The following is a 15,018-nucleotide window of genomic DNA, read 5'->3' on the forward strand; positions in this document are numbered from 1 at the left end:
AGGTGCAGATAAAGTGGAGAATAAAAGAGAAGAGACTTCTGCCCACTAAGAAGGATATGGGCTCCCTGTGGAAGTAAGGAGCACACATACAAAATCATGGAGATGCTAACTATGGATCGTACAGTTTTCTACAGAAACCCTTTCATTTCTCAGCTGAGACCCCCTATCTAAATAGTAGGCCCCAGTCTCTGATCTCTTGCTGTCCCACATGGGCCTCTCCTGCTGTGCTGGCATAGCGGAATCTGTTTCCACATCTTGCCATGTTGGTTCTCTTACAGGTCTTGGTGGTTACATGGCCCAATCTGTCCAAGGCAGAGCAGGCTGCATTTACAACTATTAATAAATTCTTCTCTGTTTTTCCACTTTCATTATTAATCTGATGGATAGCGAACTATTCCTGTACTTGTATAGGGTTCAAATCTTACTCCAAGAATCCAGAACTGTGTCTCTTTTTACCTCTCTAAATGGAGATGAGTTCAGTTTGTCCATATTCACCTGTTATGGGCTAAGTCATGCCCCCATAAAATTCATATGTTGAAGTCCTAATCCCTAGGACTTCAGAAGGTGACTGTGTTTGGAGACAGGTCCCTAAAAAGATAACTAAGTTAAAGTGAAGTCACTGGGATGGGCCCTAATCCAATCTGATGGGTGTCCTTATAAGAAGAGGAGATTAGGACACAGACACGCACAAGGATGACTATGGGAGGACACAGGGAGAGGACGGCCACCTACAAGCCAAAGAAGGAGACTTGGAAGGAACCAGCCCCATTGACACCTTGATCTCAGACTTCCAGCCCCCAGAACTGTGAGAAAATAAATACCTGTTGTTTGAGAACCCAGTCTATGGAACTTCATTATGGCAGTTCTAGCAAATGAATGCGTTATCTTACAGGAGCCAGCTAACAGGGAGAATGGCATGTCACATGGTTGCTGGATAGATGCCATCTTTGGGAGCTACTCAAGTTGGTTCATTTAATCATTCATCCAACAACTATCTATGATATATCTGGCACTAGTAATATACAGTGAACATTATAGCCAGAGACCTCTGTGGGGCTTAGTATTTTTAAACTTAGTATTTTTTAGTGACTAAGTCACATCAGGCAGCACATAATATGGACTTGTACTTAATCACATTTTGTGAAAAATCAATCTTAGGTCATTTGTTATTGCCATTTTAAATTACTATTTAAAATAGAACCATATATAGGTTTATAAATGTATTTTCATTTTAAACCAGTAAAACAGGGCAATGGGTCTCTTTATCTGTCACTAGATTATAAGTAAGCAAAATACTTCTAATCCTAATTTTTCAGATTGTTATCTCAAACACATCAATCTAGTCCTAGTGGGGAAAGGGGAAAAGCCTAGTTATTGTGAGGGGAACAACATGGCCCTTAACACACAAATGCACACGCACAGCTTGTACTATATACACACTTTACACAGCATCTACTGCCTAGCATGTACTAAACATGAACACACACCTTGCAAACACACATGTACATGCGTATGTTTTCACTTTTTGTTTTCAGTATGCAATAGTGTCATGTCAAAATAAACTTGCTGAGTATGTTTTGAAATAAATCACAGAATTTTAAACTGTCCATGAAATTAATTTCCTAGAATATATTCCAGCCCTTTCAACCTGTGTAGCATGGACTTTTCTAGTTAGTCCTTTTCGTGAGCCAGGTAACAAGGTTGAATTGGTGCAAGCTAGGAGGGAGATGGGAAGCCAAAACAAGGGGCCCGTCTGGGCTTGGTCAGGAGGTGGGAGACTGGTAGCACCTTGAAGCAGATCATGCGGTGAGGGACCTGGAGTTGAGGGACAGCCGTGGAGGCTGCAGGTCAATCTGAGGTTAAAAATGAAAGTATGCAAGAAGAAGAGCCTGCAGCCAGGGACAAGGCTGGCCAGCGGCCGTGCTTGTGGATGGTGCTATTTGCCTTGGAGCCTTCTGAGGGCTTTCTGAAATGTCATTCTCAAGGGCAGGCCTTTGTCTGGCTTAAAGCTGTTGCTCCCTCAAGGCAGTGGCTGACGCAGTTTAGAAACTGATCAGCAAGGAGACTCTGCATATCTGGACTGAAGTGGAATTGCTCTTAGTTTTTCCTTCGTTATTAATAATTAAGAAATTAAGGTGTATGCATGTCCCCTCTTGCCACTCTTGCATACACAATTAATTGCAGCAGAGCTCAGGGTCTACTCCCATCATTTACACATCCTGGTACCTGTGGGTGTGTGCTAAACATCATGGATGGACTACTTTATCTTTTTCTTCTGCATGAACGTGCTCAAGGGTAAAAAAAAGAGGAATAGGACAATGGAAACCCATATCTAGCTGCTGCATACCTTAGTAGTTGGTAACTTGTTGCCGTGGCATTTTTGCTGAAGCGTCTAAGATGAATTAAGGATGTTATAGATGTCAGGGCACCTGGTCCTGTAGAGCTGCAGCATTTACCTTTCCAAAATCAGGAAGCCTTCCACTGTAAACACAATGCCACTATCACGCTGATATGGTTTGGCTTTGTGTCCCCACCCAAATATCATCTTGAATTGTAGTTCCCATAATCCTCCCCTGTCATGGGAGGGGCCTGGTGGGAGAGGATTGAATCATGGTGGCAGATACCCTCATGCTGTTCTCATGTGAGTGAGTGAGTTCTCATGAGGTCTGATGGTTTTATAAGGGGCTTTTCTCCCTTCACTCTGTACTTCTCCTTGCTGCCGCCATGTGAAGAAGGATGTGTTTGCTTCCACTTCCACTATGATTGTAAGTTTCCTGAGGCCTCCTAGCCATGCGGAACTGTGAGTCAATTAGATATCTTTCCTTTACAAATTGCCCAGTCTTGCATATGTCTTTATTAGCAGCATGAGAATGGACTAATACATACATCAAACAAAATTCACAATTACCATCCCATACTCAGTCTATATTCACGTTTTGCCCATTGCACCCTGGAGTTGACTGATCACTTCATTTTGGTTTTGATTCTGTGTCTGGTATTGTAACTTTGGACAAATTCACTGGGCCTCATTTTTTTCCTGTTACTTGCTAAATGATGATAATAATATTTGTGTTTCCTGTCTTAGAAGAATTTCATGAGAATATGAAAAAACAGATATGGAATCCCTTTGATGGACTGAAAGTACTATTCTAACTTCTGGGATTATTTTTATTTGAAGATGATATTTCTTAGCAATAAAGAAAGTGGAACTTCTCACATTAGCTGTCACTGTAATGGAGATGGTGTGTGTTTAAGAGATGCCTGTGTGTTGGGGGACTCAGGTAACCCACACATTGCCTCATAGAAAATGATCCCCCATGCTGGAGGGGCACAAAATGGAAGCCAAGGGAAAAACCACAGCTTCATGGATGATGGCTCATAGCAGGGTCTGATTCCTGTTACCCTGAACAAACCATCTGGGTCTGACAGGTGGCGACAGAGCTCCTCAACACTTTTGTTCAGGTTCATCCTTCTAGAGCTTCTCCAGTTTTGCTTCCATCAGGAGAAAGCCTCCAATCACACTAGCCCACAATGGTCTCCCCAACTCGAACACAAGTTCTTCACTTTAACTCAGAAATGTGACATTTACCATAAAATTTTGCCTTATGAAATCTTGCAAACCTCAAATTCTGCATTTTTTAAATGTTCGGCGTGTCATATCTCTGCAAATGAACTATCAGCCCCTAAAAGGCAAGAGTTAGTTCCATATGCACTTTTTATGTGCCAGAAAGTCTCCATGCTGATCTGAGTATGTGCTTGTGCTCGGTACAGCTCACAAGTATTGCTCAGTAAGTCAGAAAACCCTTCTTTTCATTTTTGAATAGTGAGCAAAGAATGGGAGAGGAACTCCAATCTTATAAGTAATTTTGATTCGTGTCACCCTTAAAAGAAAACCTAAGCCTTTTAATGACAAAATGTGGCATAAGGCACCTGGCTTCTCTCATCGCCATTCTTCTGAGAAATATTTTGCAGTCTTTACTTCCTTGAAGAATTTGACCTCAGTTTAAAAATCAGAGGCATTAAGGACAGGGGACGAAAGTCTCTGTGGAACCCTCCCACTGGCAGAGTTTCAGAGGAAGAGCAGCCCGGCCAGGTAGAAATGCAAGATTCAGGACAAGACCAAGGTCTTTTAATGAATAGCTCAGTCCAACAGCACACTTAAATGGAAAACCAACACAACCTCTAGGCTGTGGCCAATCTTTTCCTTGTCTTGCAACACTTTTTCCTGATGTTTTATCCTGTGTCACTCACCATCTGTTATCATTAACATTTACTGAGCACTGAGCGGTAGAGACAGCCGCACATTTGCGTGTGGGGACTGAGTACTTGGGTTGGGTTTGAGTATTGTCCACAGCTTTCTAACTGACCAGCAATCTTAAGGCTCCATTTCCTCAAATGGGAAATGGGGATACCAATTGGGCCCCTCTCGTAGCTTGTTGAGATCATTAAATAAGACAATGTGGGTGAAATGTTTAGTATAGTGCCTGGCACATAGTAGGTGCCCAATGAACATGAGCTGTTTTCATTATTTGAAAATGACAAGAAGGGTTTTCTCGTTTACTGAGTACCTGTGTGGCATTGGATTGCAGCCTGAAAGGGGCTATGCCAAGCAGGGCTGAGCTAATTATAAGGTAGAAGGAAACCAAATGGACTCAGGAAGCTGGACTGTTCATGGAGGACAAGGAGGAAGGTGGAGACTTGATTTCAATCCTGGGACCACCAATTATCCCTGGTCCCTATTTCCTCACTCTCGATGTAAAGGAGCAGATCTGTCAAGTGTTCCCACATGTCTTCTTTGCAACATTAGCCTGTAAGATGTTCCATGGAAAAAGAGTCTCGTGATCAGACAGACTTGGGAAATGCTGAACATTTTATCTTCCTCTTGGAGAATCACAATGTCTTTAAATGTCCAGAAATAGAGAAGCCTGTATAATTTGGTTAAGCTCAGAATTTTTCAAAATTATTTGCCTGTTGATCCCCGACCTCTCTTGAGTGAGTGAGTGACTATGGTATCCTTTGACATTTGTGGAGTCTAATGTCTCATGACGCTTACTTTCAAAATCATTGGATGGGATGGTCTGTAAAGTCCCTTTAAGAAGCCTATTTTTGAGCATAATCCAAGGTTAATGATTCTTGCTTATCTCCCTCACAATTCTTTTTTTTTGAGACGGAGTCTCGCTCTGTCGCCCAGGCTGGACTGCAGTGGCACCATCTTGGCTCACTGCAACCTCCACCTCCCAGGTTCAAGTGATTCTCCTGCCTCAGCCTCCTGAGTATCTGGGACTACAGGCGCCTGCCACCTCACCTTGGCTAATTTTTGTATTTTTAGTAGAGACGGGGTTTCACCATGTTGGTCAGGCTGGTCTCAAACTCCTGACCTCAGGTGATCCACCTGCCTTGGCCTCCCAAAGTGCTGGGAGTACAGGCATGAGGAGCCACCATGCCCGGCCTCATAATTCTTTTTCTGATTTTCTCACACACTGAGTATCCTTCCCAGTACTTATGTCTTCCCCATAACTTCAGGGTAAGCTGCCTTTCTGTTTTTTTTTTTTTTTTTTTTTTTTTTACCTTTCTTATGGTGCTGACAAGAAAGTTTCTAGAAACAAGTCATACCATCCTTCAATCTCTTGTTTAGATTTTGCAAAAGTATGTGTAATATCAGGGCTTCTAAAAAATAGAATTGTAAAGCTATTCTGAAACACAAATGGAATTATTAATATTCTATGAAGGAGATGAAATTGGGACACAAAATTAGCATCAGCAAACAGCCTGTGAATTGAAAATCCACTTGTGTGGCCTGCCACATGGCAATTGAGAGCAACAGTGGGTAATTAGGATAATACTTATTTTGTTCTTAGGAGTCAGAATTTTGAGGGGAAAAGATCTATGGATCTAGTTATTAATAAAGGAAGTTATTAATAACTAGATATTTTATTAATAAAGGAAATTATTAAAACTTCCTTTAGCTGGAAACACAGTTTTTAATGTAAAGATTTAACTAGTAAACTAGTGTAATCATTTTTAAGAACTCATGGAACACCCCAGCCTACTGGAGATTTAAATTACTCTAATTTTTATAAAACGCCAAGAGGGGAAGCTGCCAGGTCCTAAGGAGCTGACGGCGGAGTCCAGTCCCAGCACGGGAGCCAGACATCAGCCTTGTTGAACCAAACACAGGGAGTGCTCCAGCCCCTACATCTGCTGGAGCCGAGGGGTGACCAACCAGGAACCTGATTTTTCTTTTCTTCCTCAGTTGTAAAACTTTGTCAGAAGTATGAACTCTGCTGTTATTTTTGTGATAGGAAACACTAGCCAGTGAGCAAAGTCCTGTCTTTCTTGTGTGACCGAGAACCTTGCAGTTTGCCTGGGTCATGATTCTGGAAGGAAATTTCATTTTGTCTGTGAGTTCACCCAAACCAAGTATGCTTGGGGTGGGCTGGCCAATGGGGACAGAGTCCTCCCTCAGGCACTAAGGAAATAAATGAGACAAACCTTGAAGCCTCAGTTTACCTGAATGGAAGGTGGAGAGAATAAAAGCTCCAGAGCTCCAGGAGATAGGCACAGGCAGCTTGAAATATGGCAAACACACTGGATAAATGCTAATTATCATGATGATGATGATGATTAACTCAGATAGAAAGAAAACCAAAAATGCAATAGGTAACAGACTTTGTGGAGCAGAGGCTTACCTCTTTCTAATAAAAACGGAGGCCCTCCCCAAATTATGTTTAATTGAAATACTTGCTTATTTGAATTCTCCATTCTCTATAAGGAGAACTCAGTGGTATCCCAGCCCTAATAAAGATGAATAAAAAAGAACATTATATGTTAGCTAAAAAATATGAACCAAGGAGCATCTGGTAAAGAATATGTTTTTTTTTTTGGAGACAGGGTCTTGCTCTGTCACCCAGGCTAGTGTGCAGTGGTGTGATCATGGCTCACTGCAGCCTCAACCTTCTGGGCTCAAGTGATCCTCTCACCTCAGCCTCCCAAGTAGCTGGGACCACAGGTGCACACCACTATGCCCAGCTAATTTTCATATATATATATATATTTTTTTTTTTTTTTCAAAGGCAGGGGTTTGCCATGTTGCCCAGGCTGATCTCAAACTCCTGGGCTCAAGCGATCCTCCTGTCTCAGCCTCCCAAAGTATTGAGGTTACAGGCGTACGCCACCGTGCCCTGCCAGAACACAGAATTTCCATGCAAGTTCTTCCTGTAGAAGTGAGTTGTGGAGAATCGAGCAGAGAGAACCCCCTGGCTGCCTGTTTGGGCTTGGGAGTATGACCCGGGAGACACCTTCCACCAAGGGAGGTTGCCCGGTGTTTCCTTTGGAGTGTGGTCAGCACAGTACACGTTGTCGCTGTCATTGCTGACGGTGTCGTGAAGTGCATGTGGCCTGCTCTCTGTTCTTTAACACTACCCTCACCTGTTCCCACTCTTGGAGATTTTTCTTTCTGGGTTGGCTGCCTGGTGGCCACTGGCTCCCTCACTTCCCGCCTTTTATTTCAGAAACGAGGTCACTGGCTTGGTCTTCTTCAAGGGATTCTGCCACTCACACTACAAGGACACAGACAGCGGGATCAGGCAGGAAGTACATTTGTGGGAAGTCACCCTGATTAAAGAAATCTCACAACTTCCGGCAGGAGGCTCCTGGGTTGAGTTTAGCCTTCTGGCTCAAGCTTTTGTTTCCTTCCGTCTCTCTCGCTCCAGGTTTCAGGAGGAGGCTGGAGCTTCCTGTCGTCTCTTCCATCATTTTCACATCTTTCTCATTTTTCTCTGCTCTTCCATCCAATTTGCTCAAGTTACTTAAGCCTCAAGTCTATGCTGACTATGGTGCCTGGTGCTATCCGAGGATATTATGATTCTTGTGACTATTTATGATTTAGCCTGAGCAGGACAAATATAAATGAACTAATTAATAGGAAGTACAGGGCACTGTAGAATCAAGTCCTAGAAACTGCACGGCGTTTATCGCCTCTAGAACTGGGTAGGGAAAAAGTGGTGAGCATTTTCTGGTCATAGAAAAAATTAAAGCGCTTACATTCAGCTTTATTCATTTTGGCACTGGAATTCGTATTTGCGGGGGTTCGGGTTACAGTTATAAATTGGACATTCTGCCTCCTGGAGGAGAGGAAAAAAATCCAGGAGAGATCTGTCAAGGTCTTGCAGGACCTGTGCTCCTGGATCAGCGGGGCTGCCTCATTTGCAAAGTTCCATGTCTACCTGGTCCTCAGACGCAAGTCGTGATGCCAAGAAATGCTGATGGCGGGCAGAGCCTGCCTGCCCACAGCCTGCTTCCATAGCACAAGGCATTATTTCTGCTCTTAAGCCACCCATGGGTCCCCCTCCCACCAACGAGGACCCAAAAATGCAGAGATCATGGCTCGTGGCACACGCACCTTGCAACACAAGACGTCATTAAAAACTCGACATCCGGTGATGCTGCCTGCTGTGCTTCCGGTTCGCTCTGTGTCTGCTTAAAGATGGCGTCGTCGTGGAACGGGCCCTCACCAGTCGCCCATCACAGGAAGTCCCTTTCCCCTCCTAGAATAAGCCTTTCATTTGCTGCATTATTTCTGTGATTGTTTCTTTGCACAGTCATCTTTCAGGAGACCACTGCTCAGGGTGATGTCTCATGGGTCTGGCCCAGAAGAGACACCAAGAAATGTGGGTGAAAAGGATGCATCGAGTACTTCACCAACCCAGAGAGTTCGCCTGAAGGTCAAATGAGGTAATATGTTTGAAGGCATTTGAAAATTTAAAGATACATGTAAATAACTAACATTTATCGAGCACTTACCATAGGCCATATATTGTTCCAAGCACGCTACAATATTAATCATTTCAATTTTATTAATACGATTACCACCTGTTTCTTGAGGAAATAATACAATTAATACTATTACCACCTGTTTCATGAGGAAGCGCTTTGAAAATGAAAAGCAAACTGATGCAAGGTGTCATTTTCATTTCTTAGAAATTCTAACTTTCTGCAAATGTAATTGTAGAAAAACTGTCATCGTTACTCAAACTCTACCAGGATTCAATACGTTCTTGGGAGATTGATGCAATTTTCTTTAATCAATATTTTGCATATTTACTAATTTCCCACAATATAGTTTCTTGAACTTTATAGCACTTATTACTCCTGGAAGAATTTTTATTTGAAGGTCTTTTCTAAAGTAATGAATTTGTTTGTGGACTCTTCTCATCTTTATTTCTAGAGATAAAAAAATACTTTAAAAAATTTTTATGGTTGTTGGTTTCTTTGAAAGTTAGTGCTGCTGAAAGGATAAGGTATGTTTGATATCACATCAAGAAGGCACGAACTTAACAACTCCAGGTGCGTGGTAAATAGACATCCCATGAGGGACCCAATAGGCTTTATTTGAGTTTCTGTCCCTATTTCTTGATAAGCTGTCTTGAATGGATACAATAATTAACAACACAGAGAATGCAATTCCACTTCCTAACATAATGATTTACTGCTGTCAAGATACTTTACAAGGTCACAGAATTACTTTTATATATAGCCCTAGGATCAGGCAGATAATAAACACTCTTGATGTATTTCTACTATTAGATTGACATTTTTGTCTCTAACTAGGGTGGAAAAAATGAGTTTGTCTAAAGATAGGATTGCATTAACCTTCATATCTTTGCATTTTCCTCTTGTTTGATAACCTATTTGATATTTAGTAGCTTTGTGTCTGACATCTGGTTTTTCGTTAGTCACATGATTTGGCCAATAATCAAAGAAAACTCTGTTATGATTTTTTTTTTTTTAAGGTGAACAAATGAAGACTTTGGTTTTGAACATAAGGTCAAAAAAGGTCAAGTACAGATCCTTAAATTAAAAGTAATGAAATCAATAGCATTAGGAGGCTAAAAATACATCTACTCAATACGGAAAGCAAAGAGGCCCGCGAAGGCAGCAGATTAAAAAAAAGTTAGCATAATGGAACACATTTCAAATAACTCAAAGCACACATGAGATGGGGAAGGAGAAAAAAGGGGTAAAGCTTGCATTTACGATGGAAATCTAATAAGATAAATTTGTAGAAACATCCTTTTCTTTGCGACAACACAAGGAAATTTATCAGTGGACATTATTAATGTAAATAGCAAATGCGTTGACACTTTTCCCCATATTGTTGGCATTAGGATACTTGAGTGCTCTCTTTCCCCAAATCGTGTGTGATTTATGTTGGAGCTCATCTTTGCAGGCCACACCGGAGGCACCCTCATCCTCCTGTCTCATCCCTTTATGTTTTCTATAGATCTAGAGAGAACTGTCACACACACAAACTTTGTTTTGGAAAAGTCAGCCCCTCCTGCCACTCGCCCTCCGCTTCTTCAGCACTGGGCTTGAAGGTTTGCAGGGGCCTATGGGCCTAGACTCAAGTGAAGCCATACTCTAAGTCTTCCTTGCCTTATCTGTAAAATGGGAATGTTATTCCATGATTGTCCCTTGAAATGGTGTATGGAACGGGCTTACACAGTTCACTGACATGAACTAAGTGATCAATAGTGCTTAATTGTGATGTGTTTGTTGTTTTGTTCTTTTCTCATCATACTCTTTGCTGCATAAGGCCTTCCCACAGTGTTCTCCTAGTCCTTACCACATTGTCCTTTTAGGACCTCACAGTGGCATCCTCCTAGGCCCTTGCTATGATGTCCTCCTAGATCCTTGCTGTGACGTCCTCCTAGGTCCTTGCTGTGATGTCCTCCTAGGTCCTTGCTGTGACGTCCTCCTAGGTCCTTGCTTGAGGTCCTCCTAGGCTTACTGTGATGTCCTCATAGGCCCTTACTGTGTTTTCTTCCAAAGTCTTGAGTGCGATGTCCCCCAGGGCCTCACTGTGATATTGTTCTGGTCCTTACTGTGCTGTCCTTGTGGTTCTTCTGGTGACATCCTCCTTGGTTTTGTTCTCTGAAACATTTTTGAGTTTCCTCCTCACTAGGCGTCATCTCTCCGAGCACTCCATGCCTTTCTTACTGGATCTTTAATTTCTCTGACCACCTAAGTGCAGCATTTCCCAAACCAAGCTTCACAGAGGGGAGTGATCTGTGAGAGGTTAACAGGTGTCTTGGGAAAGTAACTATGCAGGTGAGATGATTAGAAAATATTTGTAAGAAAAATATTAGACACATTTATCTTCTTCTGCTTATTAATCAACAATTTGTTTTTCAGTGTCAGGCCAAAACAAACAGGCAAACAGACAGAGAAACAGAAACGAAGGGGACCTCATACATAAAAACACCAGGAAATGAAGGGGAACTCATACATAAAAACACCAGGAACCTGATGAGCAATCAGCTTTGCATTTACCAACCATCTGTCTTCTCAAAGGACACTTATGTTGGGGAGATTGACACCTCCCTTGATCTCCACTGGCCACTATCATCCCTTCACAAGCACACTGAATGCCTGCCATGTAGGCAAAATAGCGCGTCTACCGTGCACATCTGAAAAACAGCGGGCCTACCGTGCACATCTGAATCCGAATATGCCCATCTATGTAGAAACTCTGTAGCCCGGATTTGATCTGTTCTGCTTTTCTCTTGATGTGTCATAACCCCAACACCAGTGGCATCAAACGACAACCCTGTCATGCTCACGGTGCTGTAAGCCAGGCATCCAGGTGTCCTGGTGTCCAGGTGTCCAGGTGGGTGCAACAGGGCTGGTTGGTGTCTGCCCTGTGGTTGATGGGGTGGCTTGAGCAGCTGGATGGGTCAGGGGTGGCTTCACTGGGGTCCCTTGTGGAACCTCTCTCATGCCTGTTGGCTCTTGGTTCCTCTTGAGTTGCAGCTTCGGGTGCTGGAACATCTTAGAAGCTTTGTCAGTTGCCTCTCTGGCCTCTAGGGTGGGGTGACTGGAAGAGTTGGGGTTGGCCAGGGGCTTTGCTGCCTCCAGACAGCCTGTCCACTTGGCTGGCAGGGGCTTCTCCTCACATGGTGGTCTCTGGGTGGCCAAGGGTCTCACATGGTGTCTGGCCTCCCTTAGAGCAAGGATTTTGTGAGAAGGAGGTGGATACTGCCGTTATCCCAATGCCTGGGCCCAGACCTGGGCCATCATTTCTGTCCCTCTTGTCCGCCCAGCAGTCATAGGCCCTGCCCATACTCCAGAGGCGGGGATGGAGCCCGCGCGTGTGGATGAGGTGTGGGTCAGAAAGGTTGTGGCCATTTTAAATATGCACAGAGGCTTTTATCTTTCTCATCATCTTAGTGTATATTTTTGATATTGTTCAGTGTCATTGTGTATTCAAAGTTAATTAAATTTTGTTAATTTACTTAACTACAACGAGTATTTCATCTGAAGTCCATTTTTGCTAGTCATTTTAATCCAAGAGCTCATTATGGCTCTGAAGTCCCTCTGGGATGTCCACCAGGCCATTACATTCATAAAATATTCTGTTATTGATGTCTGAGATGGTTGGTGTGGAGAGCCACCATTTGCCTGTGTGTTCCTCTGCTGACAGACCTGTGGCCATTGTGAATACACTGCCATGAATGTGGTGATGGTGGCCATCACAAGGACATGGCCTCCTGCCTGCCCCACAGGCAGAGTCCTTCAGAGGTGTGCTTGCTGGCGAGCCTCCCTCACACAGCTTCCCTCGTGGGCCTCCAGTACACAGTTTCCCTTACACGCCTCCCTCACAGACCTCCCTCACAAAGCCTCCTTCACACAGCCTCCCTCACAGGCCTTCCTCACAGAGTCTCCCACATAGCCTTCCTCATGGGCCTCTGGTACACGGTACAGCCTCTCTCACATGCCTTGTTCACACAGCCTACCTCACACAGCCTCCCTCACAGGTTTCCCTCACGTGCCTCCCTCACATAGCCTCCTTCACAGCCTCCCACACAGCCTCCCTGACAGCCCCCCAGAAACAGCCTCCCTCACACAGCCTCCCTCACACAGCTTCCCTCACACAGCCTCCATGACAGCCTCCTTCATACAGCCTCCCCGACATAACTTCCCTGACACAGCCTCCCTGACACAGCCTACCACAAAGCCTCCCACACAGCCTCCCTCACACAACCTCCCTCATGGGCCTCCCGTACATAGCCTCTCTCATGTGCCTCCCTCATAGCCTCCTACACAGCCTCCCTCGGCAGGGATGGTGAGGAAGGGTTGAACCTCTGGCCTGGAAGCAAGGGAGGCAGTTAGAGGAAGAGGAAGAGGTGGGAGGCTGGACAGGAGGAAAAGATGACTGCTTCCTGCATATGTGCTCAGAATTTCCTGGAAACACTCTGTCCTTGAAAGATCAGGCTGTCAGATGCGCGACACGTCCCCTTTTCAAAAGGCGACAGTCTTGATTTATGGAACGGACACAAATCACTCCCCTTAGCTTCACCGACCACCTTCCTTTCATGTTTGACTCAGGTTTTGTTAGGATGGAGGAGGCCAGGAAGGGTTTTGGTTGGAGAACCCTGCGGTTGGGCTGTGGAGTTGTAAGGAAAAGCAAATGAGTAGAAATGGTTTTAAAAAAGGATTGTGGACTTTAGACGCTCAGTATCATGACTGAAATGACAGTCAACCTAAGGTCATGTCCAACAGAAATGTAAACAAAATGGATAATGCAGAAAAAAAAAAAGAAAAGAAAAAAGCAAAACAAGCAAACGAAAATAAGGGTTGAGAGTCTGGTCGCTCTGACCTTGAATGAGTTAGTGTCATGTGCTGCAAACCAATGTGAAGGCAAACGGCTTTTGTGAAAACAACATTCTCAATGGGGTTCGGCTTCTCCAGCCTCTCCAGGTCTGTGCAGCAGAATCTTTATAGAAAAAGCCCCATGGGCCCCTCCAGTGTGGGTGCTCCTTGCAGCTGTGCCCGGCATTGTCTGCGTGGAACCTCCTGCTGGTGCCGAAGGTCCCGATGAGGCTGGGTGAGCCTGCGCAGTGCAGTGAGAATGGAAAGCGCGAATGTGAGCATTAACAACAATAATGGCAGCGTTAGCATGTGGCATTTATGGAGTGCCGACTTTGTGCCGGGCACTGGTCTAAGATGGTTGCAAGACTTAATAGCCGTCAGTGGGGTTAAGTGCAGTCATTGTCCCCATTTCTTAGAGGGAAACTGAGTCAAGACTGAGCGCCTTCCTGAGGTTATACAGATGGGAAGTCTAGGAGCTAGGATTGGAGCCAGACAATGGCCTCCAGGGCTTGTGTCCTCAGCTGTGAGACAGTCCGCACGACAACCTGTGGGAATACCGACTGTGGGATGGAGTATGAGTTCGCAGTTCTTCTTCCCTAGGGGTCTGGGGGAAATGTCTCTTGGATGCGAAAGAACACGCTTGCTTGGATCCTGACTGACTCTTCTCGCATTATGGAGTTTCTGTTGCCTTCCCTTATCTGACATAGCTCTGAACCCCACTGGTTTGTTCTGGGAAGGGCTCCTCTCCCTCAGGGACTCAGGAAACCCCAAACTGCCACTGCCTTCCCCTGCCTGTGGTTCACATTGTTCTTGAAGGCTTTTGTGGGGGAAGAACAAGCGTTAATAATTATAAGGCCCCTTAGAGATCATCGGTCGCCTGAGGGAATCAAACAGTCAAACTCACTTTTCAACTTTCCAAACCTCACTGTCCGGCCCGAGCATCTGGGCAAGTTAATTTTTTCCTTTAAATTTCTTAGTAAAAATAATGCCTTGTGAATGATTTCTTGGGAAAGCCAATGTCATAGAAACAAAGAAGTGTTAATTTTGGGAAAACATCTGGGATTCAAACTGAAATGAAATCGATGTAAGAGAGGCACAGTGGAGAGATCTGGCATGACTGGGAAACAGCTTCTGTATTCTCTTTTTCATCTATGTCCTGCTTGTTTGAGGCGAGCGTAACAACTGTTTCACTCGATGCGATACGTCTATTTCATCTTGAAGACCGCCACTGGGAGTTAGCAGGGCCACACATTAAAGCCCTGCCCTGCACTTCGAGACCCTTCTAATCTTGTTAGACATTGCAAGTCCTCAGCTCTGAGCTATTAGAATATGTGGGACCAGGAGAGACATGAAATACTCTGCACTTTG

This window comes from Rhinopithecus bieti, unplaced genomic scaffold (assembly GCF_001698545.2).
Source record: "Rhinopithecus bieti isolate Rb0 unplaced genomic scaffold, ASM169854v2 scaffold_50877, whole genome shotgun sequence".
In the NCBI taxonomy this organism is placed as follows: Eukaryota; Metazoa; Chordata; class Mammalia; order Primates; family Cercopithecidae; genus Rhinopithecus; species Rhinopithecus bieti.